This window comes from Pinus tabuliformis, chromosome 8, assembly GCF_031772625.1.
Source record: "Pinus tabuliformis cultivar Carrire ecotype Pingquan chromosome 8, CPIR1, whole genome shotgun sequence".
In the NCBI taxonomy this organism is placed as follows: domain Eukaryota; kingdom Viridiplantae; phylum Streptophyta; class Pinopsida; order Pinales; family Pinaceae; genus Pinus; species Pinus tabuliformis.
Window position 1 is genome coordinate 358,161,026 of NC_142294.1, and position 12,242 is coordinate 358,173,267.

Below are 12,242 nucleotides of genomic sequence, written 5' to 3' on the forward strand. Positions count from 1 at the left end.
AATAGCTTTTAGTAGTGGCATCGAAGCCAATTATAGAGAGTAGTTTTCTTTTTCAAAATAAAAGTAAAAACAGAATCCATATACTCATGATTTATACAGTTATCTACTATTTGACGAACAGGATTTTATAGGTGAGGCCATGCCACCCTTCGAATGAGGAATTGGCTATTACATCCAATATTCTCCCCCTGATCTCCTCAATTATTTTAGAATAGATTCTGAGGTAGCAGTTTTAAATTATCTAGCATTATGACCCCAAGTCTAGCCTAGAATTACTTTCCTTCCACCGGGGAAGTCTGTTTACTGAATTCTTTCCCACTGGTTTGAGACCAACTCAAGGAATTCCTTATGGAAACCTCTACCTTCCATCTCCCCCCTTCCTTTCCCCTTCTTGGAAAAAGAAGAGGACAAAAGAGATAACTTCTTGTAACTGATAAATGTCTGGTAAAAAGAGAATTATTGAGGCATATGGACATTGTGTTTTTTTCTTAATAATAACATAAGTAACTAGTTACCATTTCAACCAGTACAAAGCTCACTTTTTCTCTACTTAGCAAATTACTATGTCCACAACAGTAAAATAAGTAATAAATATTTTCAACATGTGGGGATGTCACGTCTCCCCCCCACCTTGAGGGGCACACCATCCCCATTGTGCATTCTTCTAGACACTCTTGGAATAACTCGAGATATGCCTCCTGCATAAATTATTTATCTTCCCAAGTGACTTCCTCCCAGATAAAGTGCTTCCATTACACCTTAACCTGGATGATAGCTCGCTTCCACAATATTATTTCTGTCTGGTCGAGTATATGCAGAGGTTATACCAGATAATCTCTATCTAGTTTGACCTAGCACAATCACAACTTTCATAAATTTGGCATATATGTATATAGAATAAAATTGTATTCACAATTTTCAATATTCCTTTACCTATATATCTTGTCAATTTATAATGTGTCTGGAATCATATAAATACTTATTTAAAATAGTGGCATGAAGCACGTAATGAACCTGAATGTGAATGTGTAGTGTGAGCTGATATGCAACTCATCCCACCCTTTCTAGGATCTAAAAAGTTCCAAAGAACCGATGTGCTAGCTTGGCATAGTTTCCCCATCTAAGAGTAGTTTTTCTTGGCGTAACTCACACATAAACATGATCACCCACCTAGAATTCTTGGTATGTTCTTTTCTTATCAACATAATCCTTTTTTCTATCCTAAGTATTTTTCAAACTTTTTTGAACTTTTTAAATCATTCCTTCCATTTCCTCTAAATATCAGGTCCTATCATCATTTTATTCTCGTGGATATTCCAGTTTCTAGGTATTTAACATTTCTGTCCATCAATTACCTCAAAAGGACCGATTCTCAGTGATTCATGGTAACCATTATTATAGGTAAATTCCACTAGGTGAAGATATTCCTCCCATTTGCCTAGTTGTTGCTTTACATACATACGTAGCATATATTCAACCACTTGATTGACTCTCTCAGTCTCCCCATATTTTTTGTGGGTGATAGGAGGTACTAAAGCGAATTTGAGTACCCAATACTGTGAATAGATCTCTCCAAAAGGCAGAGGTGAATTTAACATCCCGATTAGAAATTATAACTCGAGGCATTCCATGCAGCCTACATATCTCTTTCATAAATATGTCTTCTACTTGATATTTTTGGTAAGTGGACTTAACGGGGATGAAATGAACTGATTTTCTCTATTTATTTACAACCACCATGATAGACTCATTTTCCCTTTGTGATCGGGGTAGCTCGGCTATAAAATCGAAGGTAATTGTGTCCCACTTCCATTCAGGAAAGGATAAAGGATGAAACAAACCAGCAGGATGTTGATGCTCAACTTTGACCTGCTGACACTCTGGGCATTTAGCCAAATATTATCTTTCTTCATACTAGGTCAATAATAATGTCTTTTAATTGCAAAAAATAGTTTTGGATAACCTGGGTGAGTGGTATAAGGACTTTTGTGGAATTCCTCCAATATAAATTGTTTTATTGACAGCTAGTTAGGAACATACATCCTTCCCCTAAACATTAGCAAATTTTCATGATTCATCCCATACACATTTTTTTTTCCAGAATTTTGCGCAGTTTTAGATTGTTTCCAAAGGTATTCATATTCTGGGTCTTTCAAGGCAGCTTCCTTAATTTGATCAGAAAAATTAAACTCCATTCCACTATATGAGATCTCATAGACATAATGCAATCTTCTACTTAATACATCTTCTACATGGTTTTCCTTCCCCTCCAAATGTTTGATTTCAAAGTCAGGCTCACTTAAAAATGCAATCAACCTGGCTTGATGTGCATTGAAGTTGGGATGACTAAAGAAGCTCATTAAATTGTTGTGATCTAGAATCAACAAGAATTTTTTTCCCAACAAATAATATCGCCACACTTTAAAGGTGTGAACCATAATGATAAGTGTTGGGATATGGTCCTTGGGGTCAAATTTTGAGTAAAAGTTAATATCTTTTTGTCTAAAGTGTAAAGTCTCCACGTAATGTGGAAGCAGAGTGCGAAATAGTATGAGTCAAAGGGGCTTTAGTCCCTTAGGTGGGTAGGTGTTAGGAGGATTTTGAGATTGCCCATGGTCCTCAAACCATGATATTGTAAGAAAATTTCTATATATAGATGAGTCGTAGCGATTATAGAGAAGTAAATTTTTGGTAAGAATCATTGTATTGGGCAAGAAGTTAAGGCAAGAAAGGTTTGTTTCCTATACTTAGGAGAAAGGTGAAGGCTCCTGCAGCTAAGTGCATGGATACCTTGGTAAGTCTGCAGGCTGAGTGCGTAGGGAAAAGAAGTTTGTAATTGAAAGATTATACTCAATAAAGACAGTTTTGCCAATTTGGATGTATTATTTCTTACTTCTGCAAGTTTATGCATCTTCGCTCTATGTTATGATTTACATGAATTAATGTTTATTTGCTGCGTGAAAATAGTAGATCTGTAATACTTATGCATGTTAAGGAAAATTAAGGACCTTTGTGAAGATATGCACGTTGTTAAGTGCATTTATAGTAATTGTTTGCTCAGAAGGGTTAAAGGTGCACAAAGGTAGATATAATCCATAAGGACTACAAGAACCTATCATGCAAGCCTCTGGATGTAGAAACCTAGTTGTGTCATCCCCCAGTACTGTTTTAGGTGAGACTGCAGCCTGCACTATGCAGGTTTTTCGCGAGAGGGAAACCAATTAGGTTTTGTCAGTTGGTGCAGATAATGTTGAACCTGGGTCAGGCCTCATCAAGCCAACATGCATAATGATTTATTCCTCTTGGAGGAGTTAGGTAAGGTGACTTGTACCTTATGGACATTAAGGTTGGGTTTAATGGAGATTCTAAAACCATGCTCTTAATATATGGAAGATTAGGGAAATTGTTAGTGTCATGACCATGAACATCACACAAAGCACATGAAGGAGTAGGCTTTCGTGCTTTGGCAGGAGTGGTTTCCGCTTGAGTTTCATTCTCCTTACCGCCCTTTTTCTACTCTTTACCCCTCTTACCAAATGATTGCACAACAGGAGTGACTTCTTGTAGAGGTTATTGTGGAACTAAAGAAAAGGAGCGGGTGGTAGCAATGGGTTGTACCAGATTCAAAGTCATGTAAGTTTTGAGTTGGTTAGGATGAGTGTTTGTAGGACGATTAATATACCAAACTATGATCCCCAAAGTCATGTTAGGAAGACTCAACATAACCATTATAAGAGTATAAAAGATTACTAATGGTGGGAAAAAGAAAGGTACCTGACCAAAGGGATACTAACTTAGAGGAGCTCCTCCTTTGAGAGAATGTCCTAGAGGAAATACTCTAATGGATTGGAGGAATTATTTCTCAAGGACCAACTGAGACTTAAGAAACAAAGTTTTGGGAAGTTGACTATTGGGAAGGCGTACTACACTGCTTGTTGGAAATATGTGACACTTGAATCATGGACACACTTGAAGAGGTAGGCTTAGTGGGAAGACGTTTGCGGGAATAATAAGTGCCAAGCAACATCGAATGTTTCTAGACTCTAGGGCAAACATCAATGAAGGTAGGTGTGTGGCCTTGTTTCCTGCCATTGATAAAATGAAATTTTGAGGAGAGATCCAGTATTGAGGGTCATAGTATGTAACACCCCCTCCTCCTAGGTCCACCCAGGCAGCCAACGAGTCAGAAAAACATGTGATGAGAGAGGTTACTATAAGTGATTCAATCCCCTTGGTGACCTTAAGTAAATGGAATCAATGGAACTCATCAAATAAATGCATCCACATTAGTAATTACACCCCCAAGAGACATGTCAGGAACTCAAATATCCTGTCCCATAATCCCACTGATAATTTAAGACTTTTAACCCAAAGTCCCTCATAGGAAAGACAACTACCAACATCTCAAATTTGCTCTCATAGGCCTCTGTGCCAGTGACTGTGGACATTTCTCAACAGACCTGTGCCATCAACCCTGAGATTTGAGCACTTTTCTAGTCCAGAATCCTGACCTCTACCAAGAACTTATTACAACCTTCAGAATCATTCAAAAACATGATAATAATACTAAATACTCAAAATTGACCTTAGGATTAGGCCCGAGAATCCCCAACCGAGTCTGACATTATGTCAAACACTTGGCATCAATGAAATGTACTGGTCTAGGATACAACACAGAGCATAAATGACAGAAAGAACATATGAAACATAACCAGAAGGATCACCTCGTTCTCCATTGGACTATTATATCATCAATTAGGTCTTGCATCCATCCATTTAACAATTACAAGTAAATACATGAAATAACCATGATATGAACGAGTCACATAATCATGCTTATAACCAACATTAAACCATATAAATATCAGATATTTGATAGCCATTAAATCCACACATAAACAACTACAAAAATAAGACAACTTAGCTTTTATTAATCATATGCAAATCCAACGAGGTTTGGGACTTCCCCATACCACTCGACAATAGACATGCTGAACCAAATCTCTCTTTCATCGAATCACCCCCATGCCATATTCAAAGAATAAATGTGGGACTTAATAGAACAACCAATCCAAGAACAACTAAGGGAATTGAGAGGTTAAACCACCTCCATCCTCACCAAATCGTGATCAAACCAACACTAATGCTCTGATCACAACCGAACTAGACTTGGAATGCCATCTAGAATCCATCGATATCCTTGAGAAATTTTCCATCTCCTTGTCTCTCAAGATTTATTGCAATCCAATCCCATATAACTATGCCCTAAACCGAGACCAGTCTCTTAGGATTTACCACAATCCAATCCTAGATCACTAGGCCCTAAATCGAGACTTCTCCCTATGGCTCTACCGTGTATCCCGCAAAAATCGATCAAGGGATTCCTAAGCCTTTGGGAATGGAACTTGAGACCACCTCTTCCCCAATTTCAAAAATCCATCCAGCAACCCAAATCTCAAAACCCAAATAAACATACCAACACCATGGCATCTGGGAAAATGAAAGGCTAGGCTAAAAACCATTGTCATAGACTAGCAAAACCATGCCACCGACAGCAAGTGAACCATACACCAACATGCAAATCTATGCATGTCCAAACCAACTAGGAAATCAAACACAAAAAAGGTTACCTGCAAGTATTCCTGCTGAAGCTGCTTGATCCTACTCTTCTTACTGGATTCTTGAGTTCTTCACCTTTCCTTTGCTCGCTTTTCCTTTAATTTATCCAAACTAAAGTCCTCCAAGAAAACTCTAAGTCACCAAGAGTGTGTGTGTGTGTGTGTGTGTGTGTGTGTGTGAGAGAGAGAGAGAGAGAGAGAAGAGATAAATGAGAGAGCTCCAAACTTAAACTAAAAAATACCATGAATTGGTCCTCAGAAGCCTTTTTATTAATGAGGCCTCTATTTTCTTAATTTTCCATTATTTTCCTTCATTTTCCTCCCCAAATCCAAGTTGTGACATTTGACCTTGCTTTTCTCCTAATTTCCTTTATTTTCATAAATAAATGTGCCATAAATGCCCTTTTTCCTTTTAATTCCTTAGCCTTTTCCAATTTTCCTTAGGCAAAACACACATCCAATGATGCCCACTAGCATATATTTTCCCAATTTTTAGTGTCGGATAATTTTCCCTTAATCGTGGTCTTATTTTTCCTTTATTAAGTTTTATTACATGAAATTTTCACCAGGTCTATTACAGAACCCCCCCCCCCTCCTTGGGGAACACCGTCCTTAGTATTAAACCACACCGTGACCTCAACAAACCACTGAAAAGAAAACATATTGGCTATGGAGCTTTATAACTTAGCTCATGGTGGTATTTACATCCATATCTATATCTATATATATATATATATATATATATATAAATAGATATAATCTATATATATATATATATATATATATATATATATATACATATACAAATACCAAAGTCATCAACAAAACATATACCAAACATCAAACCAAAACTGCTTTGCCTCAACCAGCAAACAATGAGGGATATAGGGCCCGCATCTGATCCACCATCTCCCATGTAGCTTTTTTATGCTCAAAGTCTTCCACTACATTTTAACATTGTCTATGGCTCTCTTCTTGAGCATGAGATGTTTGCCCTGCAGTATGCACCAAGGCTTTGGCTAGAACTCTCCTTCTTTCTCCACATGCAATACAAACCAATCAATAACATGAAAAACACCATTTATATAGTGTTTTCTTCTGGGATTATTGCATCCATGATTATTTAAATCAACGTTTTCATCAATCCTGATGATGAGCCACAGTGGATGGCTCAAAACGTCGATTTTAATAATTATGGATGCAATAATCTCGGAATAGAACACTACACAAAAGACTAATCGTAGAGGCCTTAGAACAATAATCATTTATATACTTCTTAAGCAATGAAATATGGAAAACATCATGGAATTTCATTGTTGGAGGTGGTGCAAGTCGATATGCTACTAGTCCAATCCTCTCAAGGATCTCAAATGCCCCACAATACCGTGGTGCCAACTTGGCACATCAACCAATCCTCAAAGAGATTTTCATGCGATTGATGCACAAATACACATACTCCCCAACCTAAAACTCCTTGAATACCCTATGCTAATCTACATAACTCTTCTACCTATTCCGTGTTTCCTTTAGATTTCTCTTTATAACCTGCAATTCTTGCTCCATGTATGCCAACATATCTAGTCCAATAAGCACCCTGTTCACTAGATCACTCAAGCTGATGGGAGTATGACAACTCCGCCCATACAATTCCTTGAAAGGAATCATCCTCAATGACTCCTCATAACCATTATTGTATGTGAAATCAACCAAATGAACATACTCCTCCTATTTCCTCTATTGGTGCATCACGTACATCCTCAACATATGCTCCAAAATCCTATTGACCCAATTTGTATGACCATCTGTTCACGGATGATAAGCTATACTAAAGGCTATATCTGTACCCATGCTTGTAAATAGCTCCTTCCAAAACTTGGAAGTGAACTTCACATCCCTCTCCGACAAAATATGCTTTGGGACACCATGGAGTCTTACTATCTCTCTGATGAACACCTATGTTACCTCACTGGATGAATATGTAGCCTTCACTGGAATGAAGTGAGCTACCTTGCTCAGCCTCTCAACCATGACCACAATAGAATCACGCTACTTCACTATCCTCAGAAGAATTGTGATGAAATCCATGGAAATGACCTCCGATTTCCATTCTGAAATTGCAATAGGTTGTAGCAGACCCCCTGGATGTTTGCATTCTGTATTTACCTACTGATAATCCAAACATCTAGCCACAAACACTAACACTTCGTTCTTCAGATTTGGCCAATGATTTAACTTATTTATGGCCATCAATGTCCTCTGATATCCTGGATGACCTGATTATGGCTTGATGTGAAACTACCTCAAGATAAGATTTTTGAGCTCACTGCAATTCGACACATAGATCATCTCTCAAAACCTCACCCAACCATCTGTTGTGGGACGATAGTCTGCATCCTGATCACCTATACCTGTACCTTCACCTATACCTATACTTTGTTGTAACATCTGCATGATCTCCATGTATTTGTCATCCCGTTGTCCTACATGGAAGATCCTATCCTATAACTTTGTCCCACAATAGCTCATAGCTACTATATGATTTTCATGTACCTTCCTACTAAGAGCATTTACAATCTAGTTCTCCTTCTGTTTGATGTACCTGATCTCAATGTCAAACTCAGTAAGGTTGCCCAACCATCTAGCTTTCCTGACATTTAGATTTGGTTGGTCAAACAAATACCTCAACCCACTGCAATCGCTCATCAGTCCAAATCTCCTTCCGAGAAGATAGTGCCTCCACATCATCAATGCATGTATGATCATTGCTAACTCAAGGTCATGTTTTGGGTAGTTCTTCTCATGCTCATTCAGTTTCTATTACTCATAGAACACTACTTATCCTTCTTACATGTGAAATCCACCAAGTCCTCTCTTGAAAGCATCTTTACACACTATTGTACCTCTGAGTTGATAATGGTCAACTATCAAGCCACAACATCTAAGATAATTGTTTTGGGGTTTTTGTTTATTTTTGGAGGACCAATGGATGAAACATATATAAAACTATAATGCCTAACCTTTTGAATAATATTAATCCCAAAGTAGAGGGCTGCTATAAAACTTCACACAGTGATAAAGCTTGAATAGTGGTGAGCAAAAACAAAAAATAATATGATTATTATAATTTTCAGATAGAAAATTAAACAATCATAAGTATGAAAACCTCTGACCTATGTTCACAAGGTTCAATAGAATATGCTTATGCTTACAATAAGATGTTGACGATTTATTGATTCAGAGGGACTTAATTAAACAGACAGTTCATTAATCCATTCTCTTTAATGATTATCACTTCAGAAGCTTATAGGAATAGATTGAGACACAATTATTCCTACCTAGGTATCTCTATAAGAAATAATAATATGAAGAAAAACATAATGTGTAATACTAGAAAAAACTTATAGGAAACACAAACTGTGTAAAACTAAATTCAGAATCCTTTTCTTTGTAGTAAGAGTACAGAAAAGTTATTACATCAAATGTTTACAAATTCTTCTTCAAGGGTCTTGCAATGGTCAACCTGGTTCAATGGTGAACAATGAACCCTTAATAATTCAAGAAGACAGTTATTTATACAATAGTAGAACTAAGAAAATATCCTAAAATATTTAATAATTTATTCTAGGAAAAAGAAATATCTTCTTGCAAGGAAATAGAGGCAGCTATTGAACTACTACTTGCTGTCCCTGTTATTTAGGTTCTGCTGGCTTTGGCCTTTTTATATTTTTCCCTTTAAGCTGCTTGTATGTTTGATCTTTACGCTGGAAGTCATATTAACTTATGACTTTTCATCTGATATACTTTAATCTGATACTTTTTGACCTTATTGACCTATCAATATCCTTTACTATGCCTTTTTACTTTTACTCTACATTTCAAGCTTTTACTGTGTATTTCAATAGTAAATCATTTAGGTTTTTTATGTCTCAGCATGAGGTAGTTTGGATATTGATCATATGTTTGTCTCTTAACTGTATGTTTTATCTGCCTCCTCTATTTTGTTTTTTAACTGTGTAAATTGTTTGTTTTAACATTTACTGTGTAAATGATTTCTTCTGCTATGTCTTTTTTAGACCTGATTTCTATTTGTACGGGAAAATAATTTGAATTCATTTCTCAAGAATATGGAACAAACAGGTTTTTAATTGGTATAAAAACTGTTTAGCCAGTCTCATGGTCTTCTGCTAATCACCTGCGAAATACAACAATCCTTAAGAAAAACATAGGTTGACAGGGAGGGCCACAATGGCTTCATTTGAGTTGAAAGGTCTATGGATGGATTCCGGAGTGTTTTCAAGACATAAACAGTGATTAAATCGGTTGCAGAGGCTTAGGGTGGAGCAGGAGGGTTATACAGGTTTTAATGTGTAAACTGGACAAAAAGAGCGTAAGTGAGGGTTTTCGCTTTTAAATGGGTAAACAAATAACTTTTTAAAATTTGGTGCAAAGTGAATAATGGATGGTTTTACCATATGTGGGGGAGCAGTTTCGGAGGCTCATTGCACTGCTTTTGGTTATGGGGTGGTTTTTCTCCGAGGGCACACGAGTTAATGTGGGAATGACATGTAACCACAAGGGGCCCGAGAAAAACCACGAATCTCGTGTGCTCTTAGGCCTTTAAATATCGAAGATCAGGAGAGCGTAATAGAGTTGTGTGTGGTTAGATCTGGGAGCAGGTGATCAGACGACTATAGCGCGGTCAAGATGCACGGAGGGAGTAGGTGCAGAGATTAGCGACCTGGGAATTAATTACAAGTGTTTTGTAATTAATTTAATGAATAAAGTGCAGGTTAAAAGTATAATGTGATGGGTTTAATAAAGTGGGATCGGGGTTAAAAAATAGCGGATATGAGTTAAATGGGTATATTGGCGAAGTTAACTTTAGAAAGTGAAGGTAAACCAAACTTAGGCTTAAAGGGGTTTTATGTGGTTTTAGGAAAAATGGGAAAATAACAAGGGGAAAGTGATTTCTTCAAAGGGGAATGGGTTTCACATTAGGGAAAAGGAGTTTTTAGGTAGGGTGTTGTAGCATTTTTTGGTTTTGATAAGATAGAATAAAATAGTCGAAAAATAGAAAATGATATTTTGAAAAAATGTTAAGTTAGGATATGGACATAACAATATTGAATAAAATGTTTTTGAAAATATCTTGATGATGATGTCCATATAAAGAAAATGTTAGGTTAGATGTCCTAAAAAATCAAGGAAAAAAGAAAATGTTGGGTTAGAAAGAAAAGAAAACAAATAAACTCTGAAAGTGAGCAAGTCTAAAATTATGCCACAACTATTTTTTCTGCAAAATAATGGTTGCGTGCATCTTGTCATAAATGCCTCAACCCATGACAGTCAAATAGTTTAATCTTGGCTGCTTCATGCTTTAAATTTGATGTTATAGTTAGAGAATAAAGATCTGGCCAAATTGTTTAATCTTGTTAGATCAGTAATTAGGTAGAGAATAATAAGGTGTTCATCAGTTTAATCTGAGCCCTTGGAGGTTATAAGGTAAGAATTAGATAGTTTGCTTTTTAAATAAACAAAAAGAAAAAGGGTTTGCTAGCTTAAATGCACCCATTAAGTGAAGAAAAAATGATAGGATAAGGAAAGGGTAAGTAGAGAAAGGTTGCAGAAGTATGATGATTGATTGGAAAAAATGTACATTTATCATGTTTTACTATATGTTTCTATGTCCATGAGGATATTACACAAATCAAATGAAGGTATACAAGATAAATTAATTAACTTCCCTCATCCTCATTCATCCCTATATATACTAATTTCCCCTTCCCACCTTCGTACAGTTCATATTCATTCATTTTCCATAAAAACCCCTTTTCCTAAGTTTAAAATCCCTTTTGCCTAGGAAAAGTGAAAGCCCCATGCTAAATCCCATTTTCCCAAAAACCCACAAAAAATTGGCTAGCCTAAGTATTGATGCATATATGTAAAAAGCAAATAAGTTATGAAAAAGCTTTATACTTAGCATATTTCCCCTTTCCGCTCATATTCCATTTTAAATCTAACTTATAGTATTAAACCCCTAAAAGTTCCCTTTCCCTTATATATTAACTTCCTTTACTACATAACCCGAAACCATTAGTTTTATTATAAAAACTATGTATTGAATAAAAACATCGCATCGACGTATCTCAAGCCTTTCAACATGAATGCACTCTCCCCGCATTTGTGATGGACCCGAACCCGATGCAATATATATCATAATTCAATGACATTTTTCATCCGCCTCCATCGCAAGTCCTCGCTAAAGCATATACCCTCCACCATTGCGATCTCTGATTGGGATGGGAACCCGAACCCGACGCAAATATAAATTATAATCCATTGCCATTTTTCATCTGCCCCCATCACAAGTCCTGGCTAAAGCATATACCCTCCGCCATTGTGATCTCTGATTGCGATGTGAACCCGAACCCGAAGCCATTTATCCGCCCGCATTCATATTATTTCAAGTCCACCATATCTATTTTGCGAAGGATTTCCTTGTTAAAATGGTTTTATGGTTTAAACATAAAACACCGCTAATCTCAACTTTAACCCATGATAAAGCCATTGCCACAATAATTTATCATTGGGACCCTCCGTGCTGCTCTTTTTCTCCACCACTGT